The 14,250-nt window shown below is 49.5% G+C and overlaps 1 protein-coding gene across 4 annotated transcripts in view; it reads left to right on the forward strand.

The window, feature by feature from the left end:
* Nucleotides 1–14,250, forward strand: part of AHNAK (AHNAK nucleoprotein) — a 134,371-nt gene that overhangs the window by 29,531 nt on the left and 90,590 nt on the right. The window lies entirely within an intron of this gene.

Here is a 14,250-nt window from a genome sequence, read left to right on the forward strand (position 1 = left end):
GAGGCAGCCCATCCGCTTTTTGATGTTCACAGTGAGGCTGGCTGCACCGTTGCTGAGGAATCAAGAGTCTTGGTGTGCTGGCAGCCCCAGCCCCAGGACCCACCCACCCTCCAACTTTGCATCCTCAGATTTCAATACACAATTCAGAAATGGTCCTGAATGGAGAAAGAGATACAGATGTGAATGGGAAAAACAGCCGGTTGGAGTGGTAGAAAGGGGTGTGGCTGTGAGTCACCGACCTGTCATCTATTCCTGACTTGGCTGCAGGTTTGCTGGGTGGCCTCCAGTTACCTGCCCTGCCTGGGCCTGTTTCCTCTGCTTTAAAGTAAGGGTGCCGTTCTTTTATTCAGTGTCATTACTGGTCCCGTCTAGTCCATTTTAGGGCTAACCTTTATGGAAAATCTCTTCTGACCAAAGTCACCTTTCAATCCAGCTCTGCAGACAGTACATGAAGGGGCTGTTCTGGAAACTGGCTCCTCTCTGTCATTGCTGGGCAGAGGGCAGTGTCTTATATCAAAACAGTCGAACCAATCAAAACAGTCGAACCAAGCTCATTGGCCTCCTGGGCCCCAGAGCTGCCCCCTTTCTGCCAGTGGAGGCAGCCCTCCCCTCTCCGATCAGACTAGAGACAGTGGTCCCACCCCATCCCGCCCTCTCCAGTACCGGGGCTCCGGCTCTGCGTGGGTGTCCTCGCATGGCAGCAGGGGCTCCAGCCCAGCCTGAACCCCACCCACCCTTGCTTGGATTTCAGACGGTCACTTGCCAGCCTCATCCGTTCCCTCCTCAGCCAGCAGAGTCTGTGTGGAGCTCCAGGTTGGTTCTTGGTTTTGGGAGGAGATGGGTAACAAGGGAAGCATTCAATCGCCTGCCGCTTGTAAGATGACCAACCTACAAATGCTTCTGTAAACTGGGCAAGACAATCTCTTCAGGCCTGTTTCCTTCCCCATAGAATAGGAAGAGTGTCCACAGGGCCAAAGAGTCGTTCAGGTATTTGAGTGGTCTGCTGTGCAGGGGCACCACGTCTAAGTGTGTGGCATTCCCGGCACAGCCGCCTGATGTTTACTGGGCACGCGAGGGTGGGGCGGGAGTCCTAGAGTGGCAGGTGCGAGCCCCTCCACGTGCACTCGAGCGAGAACATGCTCGTGCCCAGGGAGCACTGTGCTTGCAGCTGCTGCAGTCCAGATGCCCTTCACAGGTGCTCCCTTCGCTTGGCCCCAGCTCATAGCCCAGTTCTTGACCCTTCCTCGATCCCGAGGCTGACAGGGCTGTAGCGTGGGCAGGGTGTGCCTGCTGCCTGAGATGTGTGGCCCTGGTGTGTGGACGTGGAGTGAGTGGGTGGCAGCAGGGGCATTTGTGTGCACAGTCCCCGGGGATGCCTAGCGGGACGCTGGGAAGATTCTCTGGTGGAACTCCCTGGTTGTCCAATAGTACATCAGTTACATTTTTTGTTTTTAGCTTGAGGAAGGAGGGGTGATGTAAGCTAGTGATGGCCCTCAGTGGCAATTCAGTAAGTAGTTTTTGAGCCCCCTGTGGCTAGATGCTGTCCCAGCCCCACTGGTCAACCTCCCTCTGCCAACCTCCATAGACCGGATGGAGTGCTGGGAAACTGGGTGCTTTGAACACTGGAAATGGACACGAGGAAATGATATTCCTACCAGGGTGACGAGGACGGCGGTGGTTCCTGTGTGCCCAGGGCGAGGGCTCATTGGCTGGAACAGTCAAGGCGTGGTGCGTAAGATGGACGAGGAACATGGCAGCTGGCCAATGTTTCAAACGTGTGAAACTTCTCTGCTGCCCTCTTCCCATGTCAGGCCCAGGCTGGAGGCAGTGGCCGCAGACAGGAGCCCTCCCTCCTGCAGTGACTGTGACCAGGAAGGGGCAGCATGGAGAGGGTCCAGGGACTGGAGAGCCCTGTGCAGGGCTTTCCTTTGCCCGGCTGCCTGCCACTCGCCTTCCCCCTGGCCTTTGCTCCTTCTGACACCATGGCCAACTCCCCCTGTCCTCTCAGTTCCTGCTGAGGATGGTACAGGTTATCCCCAAAGTCCTGCAGGGCCCAGATTCTTGAAGTCTTACACTCTGAGGTTCTGCATTCGAGGGCGCGGGGAGCACTGGGAGACGGAGAAGGGGCTGGGCTCCTCAAGGTCCTTCCTCCAGGTTCCAGCACGGACCGATAGTGAGAATCACAGCCTCACAGTGCACCTTGCTCTACACAGGGTAACCATGTGTGGGGAGTGGTGGGGTTAAAGCGACATTTGGAAAACTGAATTATTTTGAAATGTGCTATGTGCTCACAAATGGCAGTAAATAATTTTCATCAGACTCATTTCTGCATCTGTGAGGGTCCTTACAGGAAACACAATCCCACTTGAAGATAGTCTGATCAGAGAGACTTTTAGAAAGGGAACAGTTTATGGAGTAGTGGACAGGAGGCAATAACAGGTGCTGAGACCCCCAGGGACAGTAGGAAGCTGGTACTACCCTGGATCTGAAAGGTCCTGGGGAAGAAATGGTGTTTCTGGAATGCAGTGTAAGCTGGAGGCAGAGGAGGGAGGGCCAACAGTGGCTGCAGCCATGAACGCCGCGCAGGGCAGGAAAATATCCTGACCTTTCCTCTTGTTGGTGTTTCTTTCACCTGGAGGACGAGCGAGCCCAGGTGGTGTGCGTGAAGGGACCAGCCTCCTGGGGGCCCAGGGCAGAGGACCAGTCTGAAGGTGGAAGGGCAGAGAGAGACCAGGACAATATCCTAAGCATCTTGCTTTTCTGTTTGGCAAGTCTGAATTTCTATATATTGAGACTTCTTAAAATAGCCGCAGCTATGTGGGATGTATTTGAGGTATGATCATAAAGTAATATGACAAGTTTTTTAATTGAAGTATAATTGATATACAATCTTATGTTTGTTTCAAATATACAACACAGTGGTTCAGCAGTGTTCTTAATAATAGGTTTACCCCTATTATTAAGTCCTCACCCCCGCTAGTGCGATTACTATCTGTCAACACAGATGTTATAGAATCACTGGCTGTATTCTCCATGCTGTACTACTATTCCCATGGCCAACTTATATATGATTGAGAGTTTTTGTGCCCCTTTATCTCCCTCACCCTTCCCACCCACCCACCCAGTAATATGACAATTTTTGTTTTAAACAAACACACATACAGTTGGGAGGTGCCACGCTTCTGTGAAAGTTCTACTATTAAGAATATTCTTGTTCTCTCTCCTTTGGAACTGCTTTCAACCTCACCTGGACATTAAAAAAATATATTTCCTTGAGAAAACACAGATCTTAGTCTCTTGATTTTTGCAAATAGCCAAAGGCCTGGAGGATACTCCAGGGGTTTCCCAGGACAGAACTCTGACAAGAGCACTGGCCTGGGAGTCAGTGAGATTAGCCGTGACCTTGGGCAAATTAAAGTCCCTCTCTGGGCCTTGGTTTCCTCCTCTGTACCATGGATAAGGCGCGCATTCTCTAGGGACCTTGACAATTCTAACAATCTATGATCCCTTCAGAAGCGAGGCTGGTTAATTAGGTGGATGGGGCTGTTTTGGGTCAAAAGCAAAGTGTGATTATAATATAGTGCAACTAATCTTCCTGTGTGGTTGGTAAATTGAATCATATGTGTTGAGCAATGGTGGCATTATCGAAATATTGCTGTCTCTCGTGTCCCAAAGTAAAAGCACAGCACAGGACTTTGCATGTCACCAGTATGCATGTCGTGCTTCTTTAGAGTGCTGCCTCAGCTTTCCGGTATAGCACGTTAGCTGTGACATGAGTAGTAACTGGGAGATGCCACTAAGCATGTAACTGATGTTCCTTTTTAAAAAACACGTGTACTTCTTTTGAATTCACACCTACAGGGAAGTTGCAAGAATAATACAAGAAATATCAATATACCTTTCATTTAGATGCACCAGTTTTACCTTGTTTGTTTTAATATCTCTTTCTCTATCTTGACATTATAATTATCATTATATTTTTGCTGAGTCATTTGAGAGTAAATTGCAGACTCCATGATCCTTTTACTCCTAAATACTTTCAAACATATGGACATTGTCTTACATAACTACTACACAGGAATCAAATTGAGGAAACTGAACACTGACACGGTATGATCTGACATATAACCTATATTTAAATTTTACTAATTGCCCAGTGACTTCCGTAGAGCAATGTCTTTTTTCCCATTTAGGCTTCAGTCCCTGTCCGCGCTCCCATGTGATACTTAGTTGTCGCAGTCTCTAGTTTCTTCAGTCTGGAAGAGTTCCTCAGCTTTTGGTTGTCGCTCATGACACGGGTATTTTTTTCAGTGCGCAGGGCCAGTTTTGTAGAAACGTCCCTCAGTCTGGGTTTGCCTGATGATGTGTCCTCATGGTCAGGTTCAGGTTATGCGCTGGGGGCAGGAATACTGCAAAAGGGGCGTGGGGTCACTTCTCAGGACCCTCGTGACTTTGATCCCTTGATCAAGGAGGAGATTGCCAAGTTTCCCTGTTGTAACAGTGCCAAGTTTTCCCATTGAAATTAGCAAGTAAACCCAGATTTTCAAGAAAGAAGTCCAAGTTTGGGCAAGTTTATTTCGCAAGCATACTTTAAAGGGCTGGGGGCATGCATGCCTCGGCCTTGGCCTGCTCTGCAGCTAGAGCTTTTGAAAATGGAGTTCTGGCTTTGGGCTCTGCAGCACAGAACAGCTCTCTGTCTCAACTCACGAGGACAAAGAATTCTGTGCATGAATGCTGCCCATAGGCGTGAATGCCATGTGCTGTTTATCAGCCCCTCAATCGCCCTGTGGCATCCAGCAGAAGCCCAAGCGCTTGCGAAGGCTGAGAGCTCCCAGCAGAGGGGCTGCCGAGGGCCACAGCAAACATGGGGAACACGCTGCCAAGGATGGTGGTTTCAATTCCCTTTAAAAGCTTCTGTTATTTTCTGCCACAAGCTTGAGGCCTGGCATGAATGGACGAACTTCCCAGCAGTGGGGCCAAGGATCAGAAAGGGTTAAGAACAGACAGCCGGGCATATCTTTTGAGATCTCACACTGGGTTCCCAGCTCTGCCTTGGCAAGAAGGTGAACAGGAAGGTGAGGTTCTGAGAAGTGAAGTGGCTGGTCTCCACTTACTAGGTGGGAGGAGGTGACTGCCTAGGTCAATCTAACCTTTTTCTGATTTAAAAAAAAATTTTTTTTTTCTTTCTGATGCCATTGCTGCTTCCCTGAGGAAGTTGGGAATTTTTTTCTGGGGAGGTTTTAGGAAATGGAAGATGTGTTTTGGAATCTGTGGGCCTTGCCCTTTTAAGAACATCCCTGAAGTAGTTATTAAACACTTTTTGTGCAAAGCCCCTTTCTTCAATGAGCCTAGAGTGTACTAGGGGAATAATAATAGTAATAATAATAATAATAATAGCTACCAGTTCTGCCACTTCCTAGCTGTGTGATCTTGGGCAAGTTCTCAAACCTCTCTGTGCCTGAGTTTCCTTATCTATAAAATAGGGATGATATGGTCTCTCATAGTGTTGTGAAGATGATGTAAGTGCTGGGCACATAAAAACTATTAAATGTAGGTTATTACTATTGAAAATGTATGTGTTAGGCACATACTCATGTATATTGTATGTATACTGTGTATGTTTAATCCCTTTTGATTTCTAAAACCCCATGAAGTGGGTATTATTTTTCTCACAAAGAAACTGAGGCTCACAGAGATTAAGCCATATGTTCCAGGTCACAGTGCTAGTAAATCGAAGATTCAGGATTCAAACTGGGCAAACTGGGTTTGACTAAGAAGCCCCTGCAGCTTGGCTGGGTTTCTGGTCCAGCCTAGAAAGGACAGGAAAAGACTCTTAACCAATTTGCCCATTTTAGGGGTAGGGGGCATAGGCTCCAGGCCTCGAGCAAAGTGAACCCTTGGCCCAGGGTCCGCTTCCTCAGGTGCTGCCAGCCCTTCCTGCCCAGTGTTACCCTGGGTCTTTTCCCTTCCGAGTCTTCACTCTTCCAGCAGGAGAAGCAAGGGATACACAGTCAAAGCGTGTGCTCTCTATTAGCCACACTCACTGTCCCAGACCAGTGTCTGGGCCCCTGGGAGCCCCTGTGCCGCCCCAACCGGTGGACTCTCTGCTGGGCAGTTGTGGGAATTCGGGCCAGGACTGCGCACATCCCTCTGGCCAACTGGGGTCCTGTGGGGCTGAGCCCCCTCCCTGGGGTTGGGCCTGGGAATGTGCGCGGGCTCCAGGGAGGAGTATTGGGCAGAACGGAATTGCTAGTCGCTGAGGACAGTCTCCCTTCCTACCCCTTTGCATGCAGGGCCTGGTTGGCCCTAGGGCTGGGGCGCTTTGGAAGCCAGCTTGAGAACTCGCTCACAATCTGCGGTGTGAGCAGGAGGAGGACCTCTCGGCCCCCTGGATGGGGCAGAGCAGCCCTACTCACCCACCACCGGCGCCCCACCCAGAGCAAAGAACTGGGGCCTCCAACAGCCCCGAGGGCTGACGTTTTATTCAGTAGATTAAGGGGCACGAGGGAAGAAGGCAGCAAATAGAATCTATGGGGATAACCCGGGATCGGGCAGAGGCGGACGCTACGCGGCCAGGGCGCCTGGAGAGAGAAGGCAGCAGGGGCGGGGCGCCGCCCCCGGAAGAGGAGAGAGGGAAGCGGGAGTGTGGAAGGGGCGGCCTGGAAGGAAAGCGGGGAGAACCCTCAGGCAGCAGGCGCAGCGCTCAAGGGCTTTACGGGGACTTAACCCGGCTCCCCATCCCCGTAAGCCCCTCCGGGTGCCTAACGAACCTAAGCAGAGCGGCGCGCTTGCGACGTCAGGTGTCCCGCTCCAGCCAGAAACCAGATGACACCCTCAAGGCGCCGGCGTCCAGGGAGTGAGAGCGCCTCCCAAGGAAGGAGACCCGCGGTGCCGGGGCTCCCGGAGGAGTGGGAAGGGAAGGAGGCGGGACCCCGGGCCTAGCGGGGCAGAGCCCGACGGTCTCCAGGGAGCATCTGCCGCCACGCCAGGCCGCATCCGGGCGGTGATCCGTTGCGAGGCAGATTTTAATCCACTTCAGGGCTGCTGCGAGCCACGTGCCCTGCGGTGGCCGGGTGGGACTGGCCCAGGGCGCTGGGGCCGGGAAGTGGCTGGCCGCCAGGTTCACACCGACAGGGCATAGCTGCAGCAGCTAGTCCCTGGCCCCGAACCGTGCAGGGGCATATAATTTTCCCTTATCCAGACTTCCCTCAATCGACAGCTTTGTACTCTTGAGAAACGGCTGCGCTGGAGAGCGCCCGCGCCCCGTACGTCAATATTTCGGGATATTTACATTTAAAAAGAGGGCTTTGGGGCCCTGAAGGATGGGTCCTTCATTGTGGTTATTTCAGGCCCGCTGGCCAGCCAGCTCCTGGTATTTTGGGACAGGAGAGCCTTTAACGAAACCTCATAAACAGCATGGGTAGGTGCCTGCATTGCTTTCCCCTCTGGGGATCCTGACTTGCAGCACCCTGGGCTGTAGCAGCGACATTCCACCCTTCCTGTCTTACCTTTCCCGCTCTGGCCCACGTTGGGAAATGCTTTTGACACCCACTGGCTTTCCAGGGGGTGCCCTGCAGCCTGAGTTTTGTGTTGCATCTGGGCGGGTGGGCTCCTGCAGGGGGCATGGCTGCTCCCCTCGCCCCTGTCCTCTGTGTCTAGTGGCCAGGTAGTGGGGAGGGCTGGAAGGTGAGCAGGCAGGAGACAATCATGACAGGGCATATTTTATTGGTAAGAGTGCAAGTTCGGCTCACATCTTGAATTTCAAGTGGGCCCTTCAGGCAGCGTAGGGAGGTCAAGCGGGAGACTGGAGGTAGCCGGTGCAGACTGTGTAAATTCCTAGAAAATAGATTCTAGGAATTTGGCTGTGGGAGGGAGGAATGCCCGGTGGACACACTCAGTGCTGGGCACGGCAGAGTTAGAGCTGGTGGTCGAGGAGGCCAGGTGGGGAGGGGGTGGCTCTTTGTTTTTCTTCCTCTATTTGAACACTCCGTGTTTCCAAAAATTGCTTGTCTCTTGAATCAACTCTAAGAGACAAATTAATGCTTGTAAGCTAAGGGCTTTAGAAAATTGTTTTGACTGAGCTACAATCCTTATATGGAAGAAAACCACTCCCTCTGAATACTGTTTTTGGTGACTACCCTTTGTTTAAAGTAATTATTGTCCCTATAAATGGGAAATTATACATTACTGTTTATTAGTAGGAAATAAACGCCTTGGATTGATAGGGCCACTGGATGGTGATTCCAGACCTTGCCAGCAGTCTGGGGAGAAAGCCTGCTGGCATTTTCTGCAAACACCCACTAGTGATGCTTCATGATTTCTAAAGGGGAAATAGTGGGATCCTGTGTGTCTGCAGAACCTTGCTTACCATGTTCTTGTTACATCGTCATGGAGGACCTTTGATAGGATTTTTTGGTACCCAAATAAGTACAGGAAAAAACATGGAGAGCAGGGCGTGTCTCCTGCTCACTCTGACATGGACTGGACTCTCGGTAGTTCTGTATTCATCGGCTTTTGGTTCACCCTGTGAAAAGTTGGACAGGAGAGCTTACTGAGACAGCGTGGCCCGCATACAGGGGCTCTGTGCTGGAGGCAGCTCTGAGCACTACTTGTTCCCGGCTCCTCAGTGCCCAGCCAAGCCCCCCCGGGGAGTACTCACCCTCCTGGTCTCCTGGGCATTTCACTTTTTTTGACTCTGGCCACTGTCAGCCTCAGCAGCCTCAGGCTGGCCTCTCCAGACACACTCAGCTCTTCCAAGTACTCTTTAACATGTCCTGCTCTTTCCAGCCCCCTGGCTTTCCAGCAGGCTTCTCTTCCTTACCCTTTGGATTTCAGTGTAGAGGGAGTTTTTCCTGTTCAGTCTTCGTTGATTTCCTCCACTCCAAATCCTCCAACTTTCTGTGTGCTCGTATTGCTCTCTACTCCTGTTCTCAAAACTGTTCATATTAAATTATCAGTGGCCAGTTGCTTGTCTGTCTGCCTCCCTCATCAGACCGAAAGCCGTGAGGAAGGCATGCAGTCTGCTTGTTCGTCATCGTATCGCCAGCACAGTGCCGGGCATACGCGCATGGCACGCGGCAGAAACTCCATAAGCCTCCCTTCTGCGCTCTTATCACTTCATACTTCCCCTTAGCAACACGTGCTCCAAGTTTCCTCCTGTCATTACTGTGTATTTCCCCGATCTCCAAGGCATGATAGCCTTTACTTTGGGTGAAAACAAAACAACCCCCCACCAAAAAAACAAGACAAACACCAGAACGGGTTCTCTAATAAGTTACTGCTTATTATGGTTTTGCAAATCAGCTGCTCTCCATGAGCGCTGTTGATGAGTCTGACTTAACTTCCGTAACGGATAGAAAATGTGCAACCTGTTAGTCAGCAATCTCTTCAAAATCCACACTTTTCCAGCACGTGGGGCCTTGTTGGGATAGAAAAGGCGCTAAAGCAAAAGCTCGGAGGCTCAGAAGGTGAGGAGCTGAAGTCCGAGACAGTGGGGTGGCCGCTGGGGACGGGGTGCTGAGTGGGGAAGAGTCTGCAGCGGCTGACAGGGGGACAAGGGTGGGACAGAGGTGGGTTTGAGATGGCCCGCGTCAGTACTGCAGCGGAGATCTGACCTGATGGTCAAGAACTGAAGCTGAGGAGGGGGGAGTTTAAGAAAGCTGGGGTGTGAAGGAGGAGGGGGCCCCCCAGATCTGATGAGTTTGCTTCAGAATCGGTGGCTGGCATCTGAAATCTCACTTATTGCTTGAGTCTGGGGAGTGTTGGCTTTTGATTTTTCTGTTCCCAATTGATTGTTTTTGTTCATCAAAAAAAAAAAATGCATCTTTCTGATAAGATTCTGAGTGCCTGGAACAGACTTTGTTTTATTAAGAGAGTGACACAAAGAAGGCACCTCATTTGTCCTTCCTCCTTTCTCTCCCACCCTCCCTCCCTTCGTAGTGAAATTTTTGACCAGAAACTCCAGCCAGGGTGTGGAGACTTGGGTTTTCTCCCTGAAGCAAGGTGGGGCTGGCCTTCTTTGTTGCGGCTGACTGCTGTTCTGAGCTGGAGAGACGCAGCAGCAGCGGCCCCGACGCCGGTGCAGCCCTCTGAGGAACGAGACAAAGCTCTCCTGTAGTGCTGAGAAGCACTTGGCCATGAAATACTGACATGTGAGCGCAGGAGAGCATTTGCGGTGTCCCAGCTCAAGGTACTCACGTCCATGCCTTCCACAGAGCTTCCAAGCCTTGTTTGAGGACAAGGGAGCCTGGGTGTGGTAAATGTGTTTATCTTTTTCAGGTCTGGGCAAAGTCCTTCTAGAAAGTAGATTTTGAGGCACTGGGGTCAGAAATCTCCTGGGGAAGTGGGTATGGAATTGTGTTTTAATATGATGCAGTGTATCAGAGCCATGCCTGTGTCTAATGCGCTGTGGATACTACAGAGAGACACGTGCCCAGCCCAGGGCAGGTGTGGTCCATGAAAGCTGATCCACATGCTTGTTCTGGGTCCTGGTCCGCAGAGAGCAAGCTCCTGAGTCAAAAGCATTATTTGCTACAGGAAGTGGTGGGTCAGGAATCTCCCGGTTGATTCTCTCAGTTGCAAGTGGAAAAGCGATGAAGTGGAGGTGGTTCTTCGGCTTGATTTTTCAGCACAGTCAGCCGGGCTAGGCAGTTTAAAACCCGCTTGGATTTTATAAACCACTGGAGCGATGCAAAGCTGCTCACCACGCCCGGTGTGCCTCACCGTGGGGCTCTCTGATGGACTGCACGTACATTTGGGAGGAACAGGTTCAAACCTGACTCCAGCTGGTGACAAAGCCAGTCTCCCCTAGCCAATCTGAATCTTCAGGCCAATCAAATTACCCCAGCCTTCTAGCACCCGTGCGAACTGGCATCGCAGGGAAGCTGGCTGGGCCAGGCTCAGGTGGGGCAGCTCAGTGCCTATAAAGGTGTGATTTGAAGGCCTTAGGAAGGGCTGACGGAGCCTGAAATCTCTCCGCTATTGGTTTATCAAGGATGTCTGCAATTTCACTATTATTGGTTCATTCCTTTGTCTACCTCGGGCCCTCTCCTTGCCGTCTTGTACATGAAGGTTGGTCTGGGACACAGGAGTCCCTTGATCTTCTCACTTCACATTGTATGTTTAACCTCCTGGGTAGATCACAAACTCCATCCCACTTTTTCTTTTTTCCAGTTTTATTTGTATGGACATATAGGATTAGTTTTAGGTGTACGTGACAATTTGGCTTATGTATGTATCACTGAATGATCAACCCAGTGAGCTTCATCCCAGTTCCACTTTTTCACGTTAGGCCTCTTTTGAGACACTTCAACAACCTGATTCCCTATTCTGTTCAGCTTAGACAGGAAGCAAAGCTCGAAGCCAGGTGGCCTGGTATGGGGGACAGAGGAGCTGAGGAAGGGGAAATGAGCGCTAGCAGGCTCTCGCATGGCGTTCAACACAGGCTGGGCTGCTGGGGCCTGGGGAGTGGCTCAGGGGCTGCCCAGCTGCGGACACCCCAACTGGTGCTGCTGGTTGGAGCAGGCACAGAAATTGTTTAGTGAGGGAACAGCCAGATGCTATGGGCTTGCACCAAAGCTTTAAAACATTCCCACCTTCTCCTCTTTGCCTGGCCTACAGCCCATCTAGGTCATGCCCCTGTTTGTGGGCATATTTTACCCACCTATGCCCTTTCCCAAACATACCCCAGAGAGATGATGCCATAAACTCCACTGGAATTTAAATTCCAGGAAGGCAGATATTTTTAATATTTCCCTGGAGTCTAGAACAGTGCCTGGCCCATTGTGGGTGCTCAGTAAATATTTGTTGAATGAACCTCCTCTTGTTGAAGTAATCACAGTTGCTAAGATACTTTCAACCCCAATGAACACTTGATTGGGTAGGTAGACAGATTTAGGACCAACATTTTTAATTACATCACATAGAAATCCATTTGTCAAAAATTGAAACAGTAAGAGAAGTCCTTGTCCCAAACCCAAATGCATGCTCCTCTTTAGGGCTAACTAACCACTGCCACCTCTTGGCATGCACCCTGCAGACTCTGCTCTATGCATTTGGACATATCTATGTATTGTTTGATAGGTTAAAAGAAATCATACATAAGATTGCATGGTATTGTTTTGCAATTTGCTTTCTTCCCCTGTAACCATGTCCCAGAGGTGTTCTGTGTAGTTAAATACACATCTACTTCATTCCTCTTCACTGTTATAAAATATGCACAGCATAGACAAAGTATTATATGTCAAATGATTCCTCTATGATGGACCCTTAAGTGATTTCCAGTGTCTGTGAACATCCTTGCATGTACACGCCACTTTGAGCACATGCACAAGTTCTTCACTTGAATACCTAGAGAAGGAATTTCTTGGCAAAAGAGCATGTGCATTTAGCATTTTAACTACTGCTCCATACTGCCCTCCAAAAAAGCTGTATCCATGTACATTCCCACTCCTGGGTGTGCAAGCCCCTGCTTTCTCCATACCCCTACTTTTTTTAAAATTAAAGTATCGCTGATATACAGTCTTATGTTGGTTTCAAACAGAACACAGTGGTTCAACAGTTACCCCCATTATAAAGTCCTCACCCCCTCTAGCAGAGTTACTATCTATCAGTGTAGTAAGATGGTACAGAATCGTTAACTGTATTCTCCCTTCTGTACTACTGTCCCTGTGACCAACTTATATTGTGATTGGGGATTATTGTGCCCCTTTATCCCCTTCATCCCCCACTGTAACCCCTTCCCCTTGGTAACCACTACTCCCTTCTTAGTGTCTGTGAGTCTACTGTTATTTTGTTCCTTGTGTTTTGCTTTTTCTTTTTTAACCCAGGCAGTCTAGCAACAGAAACTATTTTTTTTGTAATTAAGGAAAGTATCATTGATATACAATTTTATGAACGTTTCACATGAACAACATTGTGGTCTCAACATTAACCCGTATTATCAAGTCCGCCCCCCTCACCCCCATTGCAGTCACTGTCTATCAGCGTAGGAAGATGCTATAGAGTCATTACTTGTCTTCTCCGTGTGGTACTGCCTTCCCTGTGACCTACTTATATTGTGATTGCGAATTATTGTTGTTTTGCTTTGTTTTTATACTCCACAAATAAGTGAAATCATATGGTATTTATCTTTTTCCGCCTGGATTATTGCACTGAGTGTAATACCCTCTAGATCCTTCCATGTTGGGAGGATTCTTTTCTTTTTCTATGGCTGAAAAAATTCCATTGTGTATATGTACCACCTCTTCTTTATCCATTCATCTATTGATGGACACTTAGGTTGCTTCCATATCTTGGCTATTGCAAATAGTGCAGTAATAAACATAGGCATACCCCTACTGGTTTATATTGACCTCTTTAATTTTTTATCAATCTTCTTGGCCAGGAAATTGTGAGTGATTCACATTAGTAATACTAATAATACTATTTCATTGCTATGTGGTCTGTTACTTAGTAACTATTCTGCATAGAGTGAGTTACTAATCAGGTTCCTACCCTTTTGGATAGGAATAGTTACATATCAGTTTTCTCCAGATATTCCATCGTGACCTTTACATGGAAAACCCGAGTCTGGGGTCTTGGAGGGCCGCAGGGAAGGTGGGTCCAGGCTCACCTTCCCTTTGTCCTGTTTATCCTTTCTTCTCTGGGGTGGCTCCAGTGAGCTCTTGGGTGTCATATCCTGCCCTTCCTCCACGTGCTTTCCTGCTACACCATGGCCATGGCCTGGAATGACCTGCCAAGGTGTCCAGTCCCGCGCCACAGAGCATTCTCTGCTCCCCAGCCCCTGGGTGGGATCAGCTCAGAACATGTCAGCACAAGTTGTTACTTTCGTCCTTTGATTGGCTTGGATAATTCCAGGCCCAGCTTCCAGTACACCAGAAGCTGTACCACAGGCTGGATCCTGCCTTAATTTTTGCCAAGCTCACGCACCACCTAGTATAATGTTTTCCACGTGCATTTAAAAAGGGAACGCTTTAAGAGCAATTGCAATTTACATCATTTTATTACATGGCTGTTTCTATCCCCTCCACCCACCCTGATGTCATGTGCTCTATTTTTCTCAACCCCGTTATTCGGGATAACACTAAAATTGTGGCTGTGAAAGGATTTTTCTCCCTGGAAGTCTTCTCTAGACATGGTTCTTTGTTACTAAACAAGGTGTATTTTAACATCATTTAGTGCCTTGATATTAATCTCTGGTGATTGAGTTGGAACTGCAACCCAGCAGGGCTGGATTTAATAATGGCTTCC

Source organism: Manis pentadactyla, chromosome 9 (assembly GCF_030020395.1).
Source record: "Manis pentadactyla isolate mManPen7 chromosome 9, mManPen7.hap1, whole genome shotgun sequence".
NCBI lineage: Eukaryota > Metazoa > Chordata > Mammalia > Pholidota > Manidae > Manis > Manis pentadactyla.